This window comes from Vigna angularis, chromosome 10 (assembly GCF_016808095.1).
Source record: "Vigna angularis cultivar LongXiaoDou No.4 chromosome 10, ASM1680809v1, whole genome shotgun sequence".
NCBI lineage: Eukaryota > Viridiplantae > Streptophyta > Magnoliopsida > Fabales > Fabaceae > Vigna > Vigna angularis.
This window is the reverse complement of record NC_068979.1, coordinates 30895462-30915790: the sequence shown is the minus strand read 5'-3', so window position 1 is coordinate 30915790 and position 20329 is coordinate 30895462. Positions and strand designations below refer to the sequence as shown.

At 35.2% G+C, this 20329-nt stretch overlaps 1 protein-coding gene across 1 annotated transcript in view; it reads right to left on the bottom strand.

Annotated features, from left to right (window-relative positions):
- LOC108334989 (uncharacterized) overlaps window positions 1–20329 on the bottom strand; it is a 52033-nt gene that overhangs the window by 3909 nt on the left and 27795 nt on the right. The gene's annotated exons all lie outside the window — the stretch shown is intronic.

The window sequence follows — 20329 nt, the reverse complement described above, 5'->3', positions numbered from 1 at the left end:
TGAAAAAGTACGATTGAGTGAGTGGCTCTAAAGTTTGAAAGGAGCCCTATATATTACTATTGCTTCTTCAAGTGCATATTGGTATGGAAAACCTCCTTCACTCTTTCATTCCTCATACACCAACTTTCCTTTTAGGAGTTAGTCTTAATATTACAAAATCCATTTTTATGTTTAGTAATATTACAAATTAGAGGTGGGCTTCTAAATTCTAAAACAGTAGTTAGTAGTTGGTATTGCTAGTCTATCAGTGATATGCTATAACTTTTTTCCAATAAAGTTGTCAGCTTCATATTTACAATGCAAAAGCTAGGTTTGGTAAGAACTTTGATGGTACATTAATTTTAATGGATCACATTGATTTGTTTTAATAAAAAGGAGATCAAATTTAATACGTTAAATTGAAAAATGTTATTCTAATAATGAGACATTATTGGCTTTTTCATTTTATTTATATTTATATTCATATTTATAGATTGGTTGGTTCTAACCTGTGATGAAGTCGACTCACTGCTATCATTAATAGATTTTACTATGCCTTCAAATATCCAACTACCAACTTCAGTGTTTATGAAATCTGTAGAAAGATATATATATTAGGAAATTCACGTGAAAATGAAATTCATAACAAAAAGGAATACAACCTCAAATTTCCATGATGGATCATTATAGCATTACAATTAAAAATAAAAAGAAACAGATATAAAAAGTTGGGAATTTTTTTATCACCCATCAAAATAAAGTGGCGACTCTACGTCTTCATAACTAAAATTACCAGAACCTAATATTAAAAGACTTGCAGCAAAAAATTAAGTTAATGTTCTAATTTTAAGAAATTCTGGTGGTACTCGGTTGGGAATTGGAAACCATGCCAATATATACATATGCAAGACTTATTTCAAAGCATTTAGTTAACATAACAATTATTTAATATTTCTTGACATCATAAAAAAATTAAAAAATAATAAATTGTAATATATAGTACACTAAGATAGATTAAATTACATAGATAACTAAATTGTAATAGTGCAAACAAAATGTGAAAATAACTAAAAAAAGAGTTAATTTTCTTAAAATAATTTGAGTCTAATAAGTAATATATTTTCGTTGTTGAATAAAAGTGAGATAAAATTACATTTAATTTGAAACTCATAAACTTCCTTTTTGAGAGTGTATACGAGTTAAGACCAACATTTATGTATAAAAGAATTACCTTTATAAGGAAAATCTTCAAGGAGCTTCTCAAATGTAGTTGTTGAAGTCAAAGAGAGTTTTGGACATTTGTAGACAATGCAATTCTTTACATTATGCAATTCTTGACTGAAGTTTTCCAGATGCATAAATATTAAAAGTTTGAGTCTTGGAAGCTCAACTTTAATCTTAACTTGTTTACATCCAACAAGCTCTTCTAGTTCATTGGCTCCATTTATGGCCAGAAGATGAAGATTGGGAAGGTCATTAGAAGCAGATCCAGAGAATAATCTTTTCAACTTGTGACAATCTTCAACATGCAATGCTTCTAGTTTTGGGAAGCATGGTTGAGGAGAAAGAATAATCTTTTCAATGATTTGTCTTAATTCTTTGCATTCTTTTATCGTCAAAAGCTTCAACTTTGGTAAGCATCTTACAACAGACTTTGGAAAGATTACTTCCAATTTCGCACAGCCAAATATTTCTAGTTCTTCAAGATTTGGGAAGGCAAAATAATTGTTTGAAGCTTCTTTATCACATCCAATAATGTCCTCTACTTCACAGCCTCCATCTATATGAAGAAGATTTGACTCGTCTTCTTCCATGATCTGCTTCAATTCCATGCACTTTGTTATGATTATGTTCTTCAACTCTGGTAAGCATCTTACAACAGACTTTGGAAAGATTACTTCCAACTTTCCACAATTCCATATTTCTAATGTGATAAGATGTTGGAGAGTAAGTGAATTGTTGGGACCCACCCAAATATAAGTCATTTGAGGTAGAAATCGTAACACCAAGTCCTTTAAACTTAAATTCACTTGTTGGTCAATCATTTCATGTTCATTAAGACAAAAAATACGTTCTGCATCAGAATCCATTATATATAGAGTTTGCAAAGTGGGGAGATGGTTCTGAATCCCTTTCGGATCCTGTAGGACATCAAGAGCAAATGTAAAAACATAAACGAAAAAAGAAAAATTAATTAATAATCATAAAAAGAAAAAAAAGACAAGATTACCTTCGTACTTGTGATTATAGGCTCTCTTGAACCATAAAATGGATACAAACATTCGTAACACTCAAAGTACCTCAAAGATGGCCACGTCACAATGAGATTGTTGGTAGAACAAATGCTAACAAACTTTGGTAGAAAACGAAGACAGAGTCTTTCCAATGCTGAGAATTGAATATGAATCTCCTTATAATCCTTATTAGCTACGTCATATTGTCCAAACATATATTTCAATTGGGAACATTCATACACTGAGAGCTCTTTTAAGTTGGGAAAGATAGCTTTCATATTCTCTTTGCCATATTCATCATCAGTGTCTATAATGTACTCAAGTCCACCACAGTTCTTAATTGTCAAAATTTCCAACATCGTCAATGATGAAGCAATGGAGAGTTTAAAAAGGTACTTTGCCTTATCAAAGCCTTTCAGTTCAATCTCTCTAATATTGTGTGTCATAATCAAGTTCAAACCATGTGGTTGTTTTGAAAGACATTCAACACTTTCAACCGGCGGATCAAAATCTGTGTTCGATATCTGCAATTTATACACGAAAATACTTCTTAAACCAAACTAAATATTATTTTAACTCTGATTATTATTTTAAGCAATGTCTATAATTATTTAGATTCACTTGTTTCTTCGCAAAAATAATTGCTCTCTGTTTAGTCTATTAAAAAAATAATTTTCCAAAGTTAATCTATTCCAAATAATCTATCCCAATACTTACATATTAAAAATTTATGTTGCAGCTATTGATATGAACTCAGGTCACTAGTAAGTGGCAGGGCATGTAAGACCATTTATTACTTTTTACACAACATCATCTTGAAATTCAAATATTTAGATTAATTTTTGTAAATTCACAAAGATAGAAACAATGTAAATGATGGTTTTTCGTACCTTGATTGCAATAGAATCCCTTTTTGTAGCTTCTGAAGCATGGCTTGAACAATTTATGTTGAAAAACCCAACATATCTCCCAATATCCAATGATAGTGTTCTTAAAGATGGACATATCACATCATAACTACCAACAATGGTTATGTCCCGAATACGACGAAGTTCAAGTACTTGTAAAGCAGGAAGCTCAATTTGAGTATTATTTCGACTAGAGAAGTCTTTCAAATCAGCAGCCTCTTTATTTGTTATATCATTCAATTCTCGAACAAGAGAAAAAGGGAATATACCCTCCCATAAGTCATATTCAATGATATGTAGCTTTTTCAAACTTTGGAAGATTGAAATATCACTCTGACAATCATGCTCATTCTCAACAATGATTTCCTCCTGATTTTTATTGACCCTTTCGTGAGTTACTATATCCTTCAAACTTTTGCAGTCGTTTATGAACAATTCTTCCAAAGAAATCAAGTTCTTAGCTATAGATGCTGTAAAAATTGAGCCTAACTTCCCACAACGTTTTATCTTAAGGCCTCCAGGGCTGGATAGAGTTCCTGAAAAGCAATTATAAATTAAAAAATATTGCTTGTAGTGTATCAACAAGTAATTGATTTAAGTAAAATTAGATTAGTAGTGTCCTGAGTTTGAACCTTACTAACGGAAAATAACATTGCAATGAAACAATATATAAGTTCGAAGCTACATGTGTCACTATTGTTAGCTAAGGAATACCATGTAATGTAACTAGGCTATGCTTCACAACTGTTGTTGGAATTGAAGGGCTATAGAAATATGGATGCTTACCTTCGTCTATTACTTTATCACGGTCTGTTGATGGAACAATATCTCCAATTATTTGATCTAGCATGTCACATTCTTCTATCTCGAGAACTTTCAATTGAGTTAAGCCTCCAACAATGTTGGCTGGGAATATATGTTTTAATTCTCGACACCTATTTATCTTTACATCCTGCAGATTTTGGAAAATTTGTATAGGATGCCCTGTGGTGAATTCATCTTCACCTTCCTCCGTTTTGTCATCATCTGCTAATATATACTTCAGTTCATCACATCTTGATATATATAATATTTTCAATTTTACAAAGTTTCGAGCAAGCACATATGTGAAGAGAAATGTCAACCGTGGACAATCACTTAAATGAAACTTCTCTAAGTTCTCAAAATGTCCATTGGTAGGAAGAAAACAATGCCATATAACTCTTAGATTTCTCATGTTCTCAATTCCAAGCGTATGCAACTTGGAGAAGAGAGTTACCACCTCACTCGAGTGACTACGAGTGTCAATCAAACATTCTAACTCTTCAGAATTATGTATCTCCAACTTATTCAACTCATCCGAACCTCCTTCAATTTGAAATATATCAGGGATGATATTTTTTGCACCTCCATGAATAGTTGCCACAAATAGATCCTTTGCTCTTTTTGCCAAACCCTTTATTACCTCATTTGATATGTCAAAATGGTTAAGTAATAAAGTTCTGCCATGAATGTAAATATCTCCATCACTATAATGATCAAAGTAACGAGACCCTAATACAATTCCATACCTTTGGAGTGTTTCGGGAATGCTAAACGTCTTAAAGAATTCAATATTTTCTTCACTGTTAGCATCCCATTCTCCTTTAATATCAATCATGTACAACTCTTCCAAAAGCGGGATTCTCTTCATCCCTTCAAAATTCTTCACTTTAATGTCACACTTAATAAACTCTAATAATTTTAGTGTAATTGCAACATCAGTTTGTAATTCAGGGAATGAAGATAGTAAACAACCAAATAACGAGAGACTGTGAAGATTCTTCATACCGCCTAAAAATGAGAAGTCGCTCAATTCATAATTCTCAATGAATAGACAACGAAGATTTGTTAATGTTTTGAAAGATATTGTTGACAATCGTGTTTTTCCATGCTCATCGTTTTGTAGAATCAAAACTTTGAGCATTCCCATTCTTTTGAAAATCCCATCAAATTCTTTCATCTTTGTCCGTAAGCATAAAAACTCAAGATTGGAGCAATCCAAATCATTTGGAAATTTCACACACCATAGATATCTAACTGAATTTTGTTCCACTCTAACATCTTTCTCCACTTCACACTTGATCATCTTATTCTCATCTTTTGCTATTATGTGGGCCACATCACGAACTATGTCATGCATTTTGACACATTCATCATCTGCATCCAACAATAAACAACAACTAACAAGCTTAATTTTAGCTGCAATCACTTCACTCCTTGCCTCTTCATATGAGTCAACTTCTCCAACTACACCTAATCCTATTGCACATCTTGTTAAAATTTCAATTTGAATTTCACAATCTTCAGGAAACAGAGAGCACAACAGAAAAAGTGATTTAGCTTCTTTATCATCCAAATTATCATAGCTCAACCGCAAGCACTTGTAGGGATCAGTCAAACCTCTTTCAATATTTATTGGCTTAGAATGTCTCAATTTATTCAATGCAACCCTCCATACCGTCTCAGTTTTTCCCTTCAAACTACAAGCAACAGCTGCAATGGCAACCGGCAATCCTTTACATTCATTGGAAATTAATCTTCCTATTTCCTTTAAGGTATCAGAGGTGGCTTCTGTTATAAGTGCTTTATTTTGGAAAAGAGTCCATGCTTCTTCATCCGTTAAAATTGGTAAGTAAATCTTTCTTTGACAGTCCATTAAAGTACAAACTGCTTCTGATCTAGTCGTAATGAGAATCTTGCAGCCTTTATGGTGTTCAAAAGAAGGAATCCCAATACGACCAAAGTCAAGCTTTTCCCACACATCATCTAGAATTATAAAAATATGTTTCTCTTGAGTTAATCTTGAGCACAATCTTTGTGCTCTCTGCATTTCTTCAGTTTCTGGAAATTCAAATTGCAGTGAACTTGCTATCTTTTCTTGAATCCTCAGAACTTCCACAGTACTAGAAACAGGTACAAAAAGAACTTTTTCGAAAAGATGCTCTGCTTCTACGAACTTCCTAACCTCCATCGCTAATGTTGTTTTACCACAACCCCCCATCCCATACAACCCAATCATGGAAACATCGTTATTTTTCACTGCATCAAGTAGTTGCTCATAAGCAGATTGTCTACTCTCAAAATTCATGCATTTTTCTAAAAGCATATGAAGGGTGTTTGAAGGAAGCGTAGCGATGCGGTCAAATGGCACATATTTTCTGCCCTTTTCAATGAACTTTTCGAGGTGCATAGTTTTCTTTGCCAACTTTTTTCTAACATGGTATCGCCAAATCCAATTTGGAGAGTGCCCAAAGCAACAATGTTTTTGTGTTCTTGCCTCTTCCAGCAACTGATTGACATTGTGTACATCATTGATAGCATCTTCCAGCCACTTGTCCACAATTTCACTGGGCTTTCTCGCTTGTTTTCTTTTGTGCGTAACAAATTCTTGGACACTATCTTTCGTTATAATCAAATTGCTCTCTTCTTCTTCAAGCCTTTTGACGAAATTTTTAAAGCAACAAGGATAACGTAATTGATTTAATGCTCCACACACTAAATCTCTTGAAACAGAAGATGCAAAACCAAAGAGACACTCCATCAATTTATTCCAACATATACAACTTTCTTAAACCTGATCAAGAAAAGATAGACGCACTTTAGATGTATTAGATAACAATGATTTCAAAATAATTTATTTCATCTTCCAGTACATCACCTTTTTTTATAGTAAAATTAGGTAAAAAGTTATCAAGTGTAGTAATTAAATTTAATGTTTTCTATCCTAAATAGTCAATTATGAGATACACAATAAAATGAAAATCTAATAACTTTAATCATTGCTTTTAAAATTATTAAGTTTGATAAAAGAGTTTTTAAATATATTTTTCGTCACTTTGATAATTTTGTCGAACACTTTTTTTAAATAATGTTTTGTAAATGTTTTACCCTCCCACCACCAAAAAATAAATCATGTTCAAACATATTTGTAGATGAGAAGATTTGTTAAATAGAAAAATAAAAAAACTAAAGTGTAATTATAAACCACTTTATGTTAATTGTGATAGAGGATCTGGGAATTAAGTTATTATATCCGATTGGTTACTTGATGAGTAACAAGAGTTCTACTCTTTACACCGAAAATCACTCTATAAACCATTCGTTATACAAAATTATACTTTCAAGTCTTCAACCTCTGTTACTTGTATTAATTCATTATAGTGAAATATATAATTCACCGTTTTTCTCACTTAACATCAAGTTTATCATATACCTTCTCTTCAAAAAATTTCCGTTAATGTAAAACACTTTGCTTTCTTATCTATAATTTAATTTTTAATTTTTTCTTTTAAACACAAAATCTTCACTTTAATTCCTTATTTTTTTTAAGACTAAATTAACTATTTTCAACAGTTTTTTGCATCTTTGGAAATTTTGAGTGAGGTGCCATGTGTATCATAATTTATCCGAACTTCTATTACAAGGGAATGTAACTTGTTTAAGAGGCCAATCATAAGACTAGTTAATTCTTGACAAAGGATTAAATAAAACTATCAAAGAATCTTATGTGAAAGTCATGAAAATATCAACTTGCGGCACTAATCAATTGAGGAGAATACAAACTTCAATGATTACATAATATTAATTAGTTGAGTGTGAATTGTCTTTCTTGGGAGATTAGGTGGTTCCACCGTATTAAGTCCTATAAATTAAAGATTACACAGGGGAGTTCATCAAGCTCCTTTAGGACTTCTAAATACATAATTTTTCTGTTTCAATTTTAAGTTGGTATCAAAATAGGTTGCTAGTATTTGTAATTTTCGGTGGATGTTTTGCAGTCTTCCTTTGTCATCAGTCACCATCATAGTTTTCATTGGTGACCACCAGATCAGGATCGCTTCTTCAAGCGATGACCACTTGTGTTAGAATTAGAGCGATAAACATTTCCAAGCAACGTCTCACGCACATCAATTATAGAGTGCCTCGAGGCGCATGAATCCCACACACCATCACTTGATCATCTGATATTCTCTAGACAACTACCATCTGACTCACTGGAGCAATCCCGATACGTTCCTTCCACGTGTCTTATTTAGTAGAGGTCATTTGGTGGAGTCTTAGTCACAAAGAGATTCGCTTTTCCTTATGGATTGAAGGTTTTTTCTATTGAACACAGTTTTTGCCTTTAAAGACTATTGTTTTTTTTTCAGAATCTGTTTTTAAAATGTCTACTGCACCTATCATTTTTGGAAATCCTACCATTATCATTGAAAAACTAAATGCAAAAAATTACCTCTTGTGGTCGACATTCATTGAAATATGGTTCTTTAGCCAAGGTCATCATGACCACCTTGACCAAGACGAAAGGAACGTGCCTCCTGATAAAATTGAATAATGGAAGCAAGTTGATTTTCAATTGTGTCGTGTTGTGGAATATGTGGAACAAAAGCTTTTGGTTTCTCTTAGAGCTTTTAAAATTTGTCACTTTTTTCATAAGAAAGCTCAAATTTGTCACTTTTTTCTAATTCTTCTCCATCGTTACTCAATACCATGACTCCTAGTGAAGATGATTCAAGATGGTTCATTGTTATCAGAAAAAGTCCTTGTTCCACTCGAAACCCACATCCTATTCATAACTTTTTTAATTTTTACAAATTGTCGTTTTCCTATTGCTCCTTTTTATCCTCACTATCCTCTATTACCATTCCCAAAAATGTGAATCGAGCAATTGATATCCTACATGGTGACAAACTATGATTGTTGAAATGCAGGCTCTTAATCAGAACAATAGTTAGGTTTTAGTTCCTCTTCCACTAGAAAAAAGGAAGTTGGATGTCGATGGGTATATGCCATTAAAGTAAGACCTAATAGTGAAGTTGATGAGCTCAAAATCTGATTAGTTATAAAGGGGAACACTCATATTCACGCAGTTTGTTGGATCAAATGATTAAATCCATGTCATGTACACACAACTATGTGTGACTTGTGTAATTAGTTGAGTGTGAGTTGTCTTTCCTTTCTAGATTAGCTGGTTCCATTGTATTAAGTCCTATAAATGAAAGATTAAGAAAATGAGTTCATCAAGCTCCTTCAAGACTTCTAAATACATTATTTCTCTCTGCTTTAATTTTAAGTATGATTTTCCTAATAGAAATAATATTTTAATATCTCAATATGCATTATGTTTGTTAGAGATTCCACATTGATTTGTGATAAGGTAAATTTAGAGTATATAAGTAGATGCAAACCTCATTTTACAAGCTGGTTTTCCAGAGTTAAGTTAGGCTTAAAGTCTACTCGACGTAAAGGAGTGTGTTAGAAGTTCGACATTAACTAGAGATAAGGCTAATTTAAAGTATATAAATGGATGCAAACCTCATCTTACAAACTAATTTTGTGAGATTAAATCACTACAGGAAACGTGTGTATTACCGATGATGTGTTTCCGACGGCCGTAAAGCCCTCGGTAATACTGAGGTGATATTAATTACCAAAGGTATAGGGCCTTCGGTAATTGGCTCCATCATTAAAACCCAAAATTGGGATTTCCTTCTCTCAAATCGTAGTTTTGTTGTCCCTGTTGCGATTCCTCCCGCCCTTGGTCTTTCATCGATTTGAAGTCGTTGGTGCAGCTCTGGTTCTTCGCGACGAATGTTCGGTGGTGGTCGTTAGGTGGTTGAGCAAGCCCGATTTGGTCGACTAGAGAATACCTTTTTTCGCCTCCTCCAGAAAACCTGATTATTCTTTCTTCCCTCCCAAAGCTGAAAGCTGGTCGTGGTTCTTCCCAGGTTGGTCTCGTGAGCAGAGGCGTTTGGTGCATTTGGATCATTCGGTCATCGTTGTGAGGTGAGGTGTGTGGATTATTGACGTTGTGATGAGGATGTTGGTGTCGTGAGCAGAGGCGATTGATGCTACGGTTGGTGCTGTGGTTGGGGGATTGTGGTTGAAGACTCTTAGTGGACGACGATTCCTGCACATTCTTTGGCTGTCGTGGTGTAGGGAGGTCATTGTGGAGGTAGGGTGTCGAGAATCATCCCTTTCGTGTAGGTCAAATCTCTATTTTTGTTAATAGGTTGCTGTTTATGATGCAGGTCAATGCTTTTGGAGGATTTTTGTGAAGGGTTGTTCCTCTGGTTGAGGGTTTTTGTTGAAGGCTGGTGGAAGAGTGGTTGATCGAGCAAGAGGGGAGAAACGGCAAGGCTCTTACCATCAAAACCGTAAGAGGTTAAAGTGGTTAGCAAGCTCAAGAAAAGTCCAGGTAATGAGAGAACAAAGTTATATCTAATGCATTATGGGTTACATAAATGAATATGAGTTTTGGGTGGATGTTTTATGGTGCTTTTTTGTTTTCTCTCGTGTTTGGAAAAGTTCTATGTAATGAGAGTGACTTTGTTTATATTGGTTTATGTATGAATATGCATGAGGGAACAAATGACATTGATATGATGAACTTTTATATGTAAAATGTGATTGTATGAATGACGAGAGTATTTTTATTGGGAAAGAAGCAAACACTGGATCCATTCTCGGTCTCTTCTTGGATTCGGTAAACCCAGTGTGTGACATGTTCATAGGATCAAGAGAGAAAGGTTAGAATGTAGCATGGGAATGAGTTGAATGATGAGTGAGGAGGTTTAGAGTATAAGGGTGTATTGGTGATGAAGGAAATAGGTGAGGAGAAAAGAAGAGTGTGAATGATGTAAGACATGGAAGAAGAGAGAAGAGGAAATAAAGAGGTTAGGTCTGTTGGTTTTAGAAGAATATGAGAGAGATATTGAAAGAAAGAAAGTGGTTGTTTGAGTTAAAAAAAGGAATGAATGGTTTCAAGTTTGTGCATAAGTAAGAGTTGTGATAATGCTAAATTTTACCATTATTTAAGCATCATTTTAGTAGCAAAATCAACTCCTTTCTAACTTATAACTTGTTTAATCCTCTTCTTTTGTCTTGTTTTCTGAATAATTGTGTTTTTGGCTACTTTGATGTACTTTCATCAATAATCCCTTATTTTGTAGCTAATAATGAGCTTGGACGAGTCTCCAACAATATATAGAGCTGAACCAAAGCAAGCACATGCAGACACGCTCGTCGACAGCAAACAAACGCTCGTCACCCTGTGGACGACAGAGAGGACGCTCGTCCAGGACGTTTAGAGAGGACGCTCGCCCAGCGAGAAGTGGACGCTCGTCCAGCAAAAGAGAAGAGAGAACGCTCGCCAGAGAAGTGGACGCGCATCCAGCAAAGAAACGAGAGGACGCTCACCAGTAGGAAGTGGACGCTCGTCCAGCGAAGAAACGAGAGGACGCTCGTCCAGCGAGCAGAAGTGGACGCTTGTCCTGCAAGCAGCAGTGGACGCTCGTCCAGCGAGCAGAAGAGGACGCTCGTACAGCGAGGACACGCAGTGGACGCTCGTCCAGCGAGAGAAGTGGACGCTCAGCCACGCAGAAGTGGACGCTCGTCCAGGCAGAAGAGGACGCTCGTCCAGCCATGCAGAAGAGGACGCTCGTCCAGCGAGAGAAGAGGACGCTCATCCAGAGAGGCGCTCAGTGGACGCTCGACAGCGAGAAGTGGATGCTCGTCCACTTTTTCCAGAGAGTTTCACGCCCGGGCGTGAGAAATGGGGCGGCCGGGCGTGACTTTCCAGAGAGTTTCACGCCCGGGCGCGACTGAGAGAGGGCGTCGGGCGCGACTTTTGCTGATGTGTCTGACAGAGCTTATTTAACCCTAAAACGCGAAGGGGTTTGGGTCTTTGGTTCTGTGGAGGTGCGATTTCACGTCTGGAGCCCATGGAGGGCGCGAGGAGCTTGTGGGAACATCTCCTCCTCTTCCTTTGGGTCTCCTTCTTCTTCCATCTTCCATGTTTGTAAGCTTTAGGGTTCTCCATGGAAATGGAGAACCAGATTCATCTTGTTAGGGATAGTTGTAGCCTATAAATTCTTGTGTATTTGTTGAATGATTTGATTATATATATGCCTTTTCTATCAATTGCTAGTATTCTTGTTTCCGATCTTAAAGCTTGCATGTAATGGGGACGTTCATGACTTAATTTTGGGGTTTTATGGGTTATGGGGACGTAAGATGGAACCCAGAACTGAAATAGGAGTCCTTGTGGTTCATTGATTCTAGGGATGGAAGATGATTCACATGTTGTCTTAGATCCTAGTTCTTTAATGCGGGTTTGCTTGTTAGATTGTCCAAGGGATTGGAGTTTGATAAGGAAAACCTAGGCTCTTTCACCTAAGGGATTAGGGCTAGAGTGTTTTAGTCGATTGACTTTAGTAAATTGATAAAGAGGAGATAAAATTGGTTTTACACAAGAGTGCATTGGTGAAAACTAACCTTAACAATGTCATTTCATACCATTTCTAGTCTTTTCCATTTTCAAGTGTCTTCAATACCAAAGTCCAACCTTGTAATTACTTGTGAGTTTATCTTTTTGCATATATTCTTAATTGATGTTATGTTCTTGAGTGTAGATGAGTTGTTAATCGCACAATTCTTTAGTATTACGAGTCTCTTGGGAAAACGATACCTGGTCTTACCGGTTTATTACTTGAACGATTTGGTGCGCTTGCCGAAATCGCCTAACAAGTTTTTGGTGCGCTTGCCGAAATCGCCTAACAAGATTTTGGCGCCGTTGCCGGGGACTCGTGTCAATACTAGACTTTTGTATGATTTTTAACTTGTTTAGACTTGATTTTGTATATAGAACTAACTCTTTGTTGTAAATAGATTTTTAGTTTTACTTGGGCTAATTTGTGGCTTTAGCCTAGTTGTGTCTAAGTGTATGCAGGGGATGTTCATACAAGGAGGACTACAGCCTCAAAAGCATCATGAAGACCCTGAGATTGAAGGAATTATAGGACACAAGGAGACAACTATGTTGAGCATCACAAGCTGCCCCAAATTCTTCCTCCCTTGAAGATGCTCCAAGTGCTAAGTCAAAGATGAAGAAGAAAGGGAGAAGGAAAAGAGAATGACTAGTCACCACCACCCTTTGATGAGAGACAATGAGCTCAAGCCTAGCAAGCCAAAGTTGATCAAGAGGATTGAGTGTTTGAAGATGACAAGGTAGTGGAAGGGCTAAAAAGAAGAATTTAAGCTATGAGAGTTGATTTGGTGGCTAAAAAGTGGTTCAAGAAGAGTTGGTGGAAGGAGCACACCAACAACAACATTTGCACTTCATTGCTTAATCTGTCAAGCTAATGACGTTAAACAAGCGCTTTTGGGAGGCAACCCAGTTTTCTTACCCTTTTTACTAGTGTTTGTGTGATTTTTGTGTTATTTGCATTAGTAACTTATGTTTTGCATGTTTGTGTAGTTTTGCATTGTTGTGATTTTTGAGTTGTAATGTTGTTTTTGTGGTTTGTATAAGTATATTATGTTATTTGTAGCTTGGTTTGTGTGTAAGTGCATTGAATGAAGGTCTAGAACCAAAAATCACATGGTGAGTGGCCAATTTCGTAGAAATCTGCATTATGCAGAAAACTGATATGGCGCCCAGCGCGAGTCGACCAGTGGCTCTCCTGCACTCAAATTGACCGAGTGGCACCCGACGCAACAATTCTGGTTCTGCACTTGTGTTTTTCTTGATTGATGATGAGTTTCCCATTCTTTTGCACTCTTTCACACGCTCCTTTTGATGTGTTTTTAAACCTTTTTGTATTGTTGTACCTTTGGGAAGCTTAATTCTAAGACTTCCCTCTATGTTCATGTACTTTTGTCTTTGTTTGTTTTGACTTTCATTTTTTTGTTTCTTTGCTTTCTTTTGCATATTTCTTTTAGTTTGTTTTATGGATTCTTCTCTTCGGTTGTTGACTATGGGATACTAATTTTTCTTTGAGCTTTCTTGTCATAGGATAAGATCTTCCTTAGGAATTAAAGAGTTCAATACCACCATTTGTGAACCTTTGAGGCATGCGTGAGTTGAGCAACCCTGTGATTTGAATATTTTGCTGCTCGTGTAGCATTGCCTGGGGGCCAGGCCCCTACTGATGGGGGAGGTAGAGCAGTTGCGAAGTATAAGCTACTGTTGGAGGAAGATGTTTCAGATGAAAGTGAAGTTAGTGTCCTACAATGCTGGAGCTGCAAAGAGTCCATTTTGATCGGTTTTTCAGTTTTATTTCTAGTTCTTATTTACTTTCAGTATTTGTGTTTTTGATTTCTTTTTGACTTGCCTAGTGGATAGTTCTTGCGCAATTGGTCTAGTGATTTAAGTGAATCATTTGCTATGCTTGAATTGAATACAAATCTGTTGTGCTTGCACTTTATCCATTAGAATTGTTTTGAAAATCTGATTGAGATTATGTGGTTGAGCTTGTTGAACAGAGATTGTGGTTGCTTGTATCTGTTTAGATAGATGCTTGTTTTTAATTGTGATCAATATTCTTGGCATGGTGTTTATCAAATTTTGGAACCCTGAGTAAACCTGTGAGATGTTGTGCCTCAGAGTTTATTGATGAATGTTATTACTTTCGATTCACAATTGATTTTGCCTAAGTTTCTCTATTTGAACTAGTTACTTTCATGTTACAAATGATCAAGGCCATTTGTTCTTCCACCTCTTCTACATTTTGAGCCTAAAAGCCAATGTATAACCTTTGAACCTTAAAGAAAACTTTCTCATTCCCGAAACCTTAAGCCTATTGAAAAATCATTAACCTCCTTACCTTGAGTAGAGATGAACATATTTGTTAGAATGAGGAGAATGGTTTAAGTTTGGGGGAGTTCTTGTCAAAAGGGGAGCATTGAGAAAAACAATAAGTTGAGTAAAAAGAAAGAAAAAGAAGAAAGAAGGAGAAAAATAAAAAAATGAATTCAATGAAAAAGAGTTGGGAAATAAGTTGAGAGTGGTTTATTCAATTTTGGAGAAAAAGAGATATTATGCTACATCATGAATTAAATTGTTTGGTCTCTTATCTCAAGGTGCTTTGTTGTCCAGAAAAACCAATTTTTCTTCTTAGCCCAGCCACAATACAAGCTTTCAAAAAGTCCTTGTGATGTAACTTGTTTGTTAATGTGTTTGAAATTATTGAAACGAAAGGCAAAGTTGATTTATGAAACACTGTAATAGTTGAGAGTAAGACACACATTCTTATACACCATTGTGCTTGAGTGAAACACTTTCCTTGGTGAGGATTGGTTCCATGCACTCATTGAAAACAACTTGCCATGTTTGTTGATCTATCATTTGCATCTATCTTGTGACTTTTAATTTGTGAGCACCATGATTGAAGTTTAGCTTGCTAAGACTATATTGTCTCTTGAAATTTCTAAGTTGAGCAAGAATGATTGATTTTGTTTATTTGATTGAAACTGTGCTTAAAGTTGTTAGACCATTGTGATTGAATTGTTTGTCAGGTGCTTTTGATCACATGTTTGGTAATATCTCTTTGTTCACATCTCTTTCTTTTAAAAACAAAAACATCATTTCATAATTATGGCGAATGGATCTAAAATTTTCTCAAAGGTAGTCGGTCAAGTTTACCTTTCTCCTTCACTTAATCTTAAATATGTTCTTTTTGTTCGTAATTGTCTTTCTAATCTAATTTCATTAAGCTAATTAACCAAAATGTTAAATTGTTCAATAACCTTTGTCATATGGAGCATGGTTCAGGGAGACGAATTAGAGAAAGATATGATGTTGGAGGATTATACCATTTTGGAAGTCCATATGTATCATGTGTTGCATCTTTGAGACCTAAACTGTTATTTGATCAATTAGGACATCTTCCTTTGTCAATATTAACAAAAATGTTTTCTACGCTCAATAGTCTCCAAACCTTAGAATGTGAATCTTGTTAACTCGGAAAATATGTTAGATCTAACTTTCCTAAGAGGTCTTAAACAATGAATAAGTATATTTTTTCTATTTTCCCTTTTGATATATGCATGCCTAGTGATAATGCTAAATTTTACAATTATTTAAGCATCAATTTAGTAGCAAAATCAACTCATTTTTAACTTATAACTTGTTTAATCCTCTTCTTTTGTCTTGTTTTCTAAATAATTGTATCTTTGGCTACATTGATGTGCTTTCATCAATAATCCCTTATTTTGTACCTAATAATGAGCTTGGAAGGGTCTCCAATAATGTCTAAAGCTGAACCAACCACTAGAAGCAAGCAGATTTGCGGAAAAAGTGAAAATGATGCAGTGATGGAAAGTCAGGCTCGGGCCCCCTAGCTCAGGGGCTCCCAGCACCACCTGCACAGAATTGAAGTCTGGTGTGCTCGCGCCCGGGCGCCCCCTGGCTTAGGGGCGCCGTGCGCAAGCTGCACAGAAAAGTGACCAGGTGCCAGTTTTGCGTGCTGGTCGCGCTCGGGCGTGACAGAGGGGCGCCGGGCGCGACTTTTTGCGAGAAGCTCGCGCCTGGGCGCGACAGAGAGGGCGCCGGGCGCGACTTTTTGCGAGAAGCTTGCGCCCGGGCGCGACTGAGAGGGCGCCGGGCACGACTTTTGCTGATGTGTAAGATCTAGCTTATTTAACCCTAAAACGCGAAGGGGTTTGGGGTCTTTGGTTCTTTGGAGGTGCAATTCACTCAGGGGAGAGCTTGGAGGGCTGCTAGGGTTCGTGGGAACACTCCCTTCTTCCTCTTGGGTTCTCCTTCTTCTTCCATCTTCCATGATGTAAGCTTTAGGGTTCTCCATGGAAATGGAGAACCAAACCCATCTTGTTAGGGATTAGTTGTAGCCTTTGAATTCTTGTGTAATTGTTGAATGATTTGATTATATATATGTCTTTTCTATCAATTGCTAGTATTCTTGTTTCCAATCTTAAAGCTTGCATGTAATGGGGACGTTCATGACTTGATTTTGGGGTTTTATGGATTATGGGGACGTAAGATGAAACCTTGAACTGAAATAGGAGTCCTTGTGGGTCATTGATTCTAGGGATGGAAGATGATTCACATGTTGTCTTAAGATCCTAGCTCTTTAATGTGGGTTTTGCTTGTTAGATTGTCCAAGGGATTGGAGTTTGATAAGGTAAACCTAGGCTCTTTCACCTAAGGGATTAGGGCTAGAGTGTTTTAGTGGATTGACTTTAGTAAATTGATAGAGAGGAGATGAAATTGGTTATACACAAGAGTGCATTGGTGAAAACTAGCCTTAACAATGTCATTTCATACCATTTCTAGTCTTTTCCATTTCCAAGTGCCTTCAATACCAAAGTCCAACCTTGTAATTACTTGTGAAGTTATGTTTCTGCACTTGTTTGTAAATTGATATATGCATGCCTAGTCGCATCTTAGCATTTGGTTTTAAGTATTTTATTATGATTATTGATGAATATTCAAGATGTACTTGGGTTTATCCTATGAAAGATTATTTCAAACTGTTGTATATCTTCATATCCTTTTCGAATGAAATAAAGAATAAATTTGGTCAAGTAATTAAAATTTTAAGAAGTGATAATGCCAAAGAGTATGTACTTTTCATCTAATTTTTCTACTGTCTTAAGTTCCCATGGTATGTTACATCAATCACTTGTCCTCACACACCACAAAAAAAATGATATAGCAAAAAGAAAAAAATAAACACATAGTTTGAACAGATGGCTCATACTGTATAGGTGTAAATATTACTATTCATCATTACGAGGATGTCATCCTAACTGCATGTTTTCTTATTAACAAGATGTCATCCTCCTATCTTAAAAATAAGGTTCCTTTTTCCATTCTGTTTTCTAAATGACCCTTTTTTTCACATCTCTCCTAATCTTTTTGGTTATGTATATTGTTTTCATGACATGTCTCAAGGGTTAGATAAATTATCTGCTCGTACTATCAATTGTGCCTTCTTACACTATTGATCATGACTTCGAAAGGGATACTAGTGTTACTCTCCAAAAACTAAGAAGTATTACATGTTTGTCAATGTCACATTCTTTGAACATATTCCTTACTTTTCTTCATATATTCAAGATGTTCATTTTATTCGGTAAGTCCTCACTATACCTTTAGTTGAGTACAATATTTCTAGCGTAACTGTCAATTTTAGTCTTGATTAAAGTCCTCATGAACCATCATCTCCACTTACTAATTACACCTGCAAGATACCTCAATTGATAATCTAGTTATCCAAGAACAAGGTGAATCTCTTACATCAAATTCTTCTCCATGTCACTCAACACGACACCCAGTGAAGATGATTCAACATGGCTCATTGCTATGAAAAAAGGTCCTCATTCCACTTGAAACTCACATCTTATTCATAACTTTTTTAATTTTCACAAATTGTCGTTTTCCTATTATTACTTTTTATCCTCCGTGTCCTTTATTATCATTCCTAAAAATGTGAATTAAGCACTTGATATCCTAGATGGTGACAGGCTATGTTTGTCGAAATGCAGACTCTTAACATAATAATAGTTAGGTGTTAGTTCCTCTTCCATGAAAAAAAAGGGAAGTTGGATGTCAATGGGTATATGCCATTAACATAGGACCTAATGGTGAAGTTGATCAGGTCAAAACCCGATTAGTTGCAAAGAGGTATACTCAGGTTCATAGATTTTGTTGGATCAAATGACCAACTAGGATATGTGTTGGCCAAATCCTTAAGGGGACCTGAGATTGAGTTTATTTGTTTCAAGCTATATAATTTATATGCTCCAGCTTGAGAAGGAATGTTAGTAATTAAATCCATGTCATATACACACAAGTATGTGTGAGTTGTGTAATTAGTTGAGTGTGAGTTGTCTTTCCTGTCTAGATTAGCTGGTTCCATTGTATTAAGTCCTACAAATGAAAGGTTATGAAAAGGAGTTCATCAAGCTCCTTAAAGACTTCTAAATACATAATTTCTCTTTGCTTTAATTTTAAGTATGATTTTCCTAATAGAAATAATATTTTAATATCTTAGTATGCATTATGTTTGTTAGAGATTCCACATCAATTAGAGATAAGACCAATTTAGTGTATATAAGTAGCTGCAAGCCTCATTTTATAAGTTGGTTTTATGGAGTTGAGTTAGGCTTAAAGTTCACTTCTTAACATGGTATTAAAGTCATGAGTTTGAGCAAGATTTGTGATTTTTTGGGTTTATTATTCTAATCGCTATCGAACCACTCATTAATGTATAATCCCACACTCGATATGTATATACCTTGGCGTGAATGAGTGTGTTAGAAGTTCCACATTAACTAGAGATAAGACTAATTTAGAGTATATAAATGGGTACAACTCTCACCTTATAAGCTAATTTTTTGAGATTTAGTTAGACTTAAATTCCACTTGTTAATAATGTTTGTTTAATTTATTTGTTTATTCATTCATATAAACATATACAATGGCACATAAACCAAGTGGAAGAATAAAAGGTTTTATGTCTCGTGTTAATTAAAGATATCAATGAGTAAATAAATTAATAATAAAGTGGAAAATAGTAATTAGTCTATTAAGGAGCAATTTTCTAATGATGACTACTAGTTGATGGTCGAGCAAAACAATAGAACATGTATTTATATGAACCACTAAGGTATAAAGCAAGCTTTCTCGTATGTTTCTTCATGTTACATCCGTTAAGAAAGAAGATTGTAAAATAGAGAGTCAAAGTCATTGAAAAAAGCTTAGAGTAATTCATCAAATCAAATCTCTAAAGCATTAAAGGGTGTTTTCTTGTGAAAAAAGGTACACATACTCTTTCTTTAATATATGTGAGAATCACGTAATTTTAAAATCCTATTTTGGCTATCTATATTATGCAGTTATTCGAAAATCGTTTAGTTTTTTGCCATGTGTTTTTCTTATTACCAAAGTCACTAATAGTCTTTTCTAGCAAGATTAGTTACATCGACTGTGTCACTAATTATCTAGTCCCCATCTATTTCCATGTTTATTGTCTTCAGTGTAAGGGAATATGTTGGAAATCTCACGTCAACTAGATATATGACCAAGTTATAATATATAAGTAGGTACAAAGCTCACATTCTAAGCTACATTTTGAAATATGTGAATGTTCGATGTCCTTAATGTGAGGTGTGTTAGAAATCTCACATTAGCTAAAGATATGCACAAATTATAATACATAAGTGAATATATACCTTACCTTACTAAATTAATTTTACATATGATTAAGTTAGGCTTAAATATCACTACATAATAGCTTTTAAAGTTATTAAAAATCTATCTTAGAAAAATTAGTTAGATATATCAAACATACCTCTTTACCATTCCAATGTCCTCAGTTTAAGAGAATGTATTCAAATTTTCACATTGATAAAAAATTCATTCAGTTATATATATATATATAT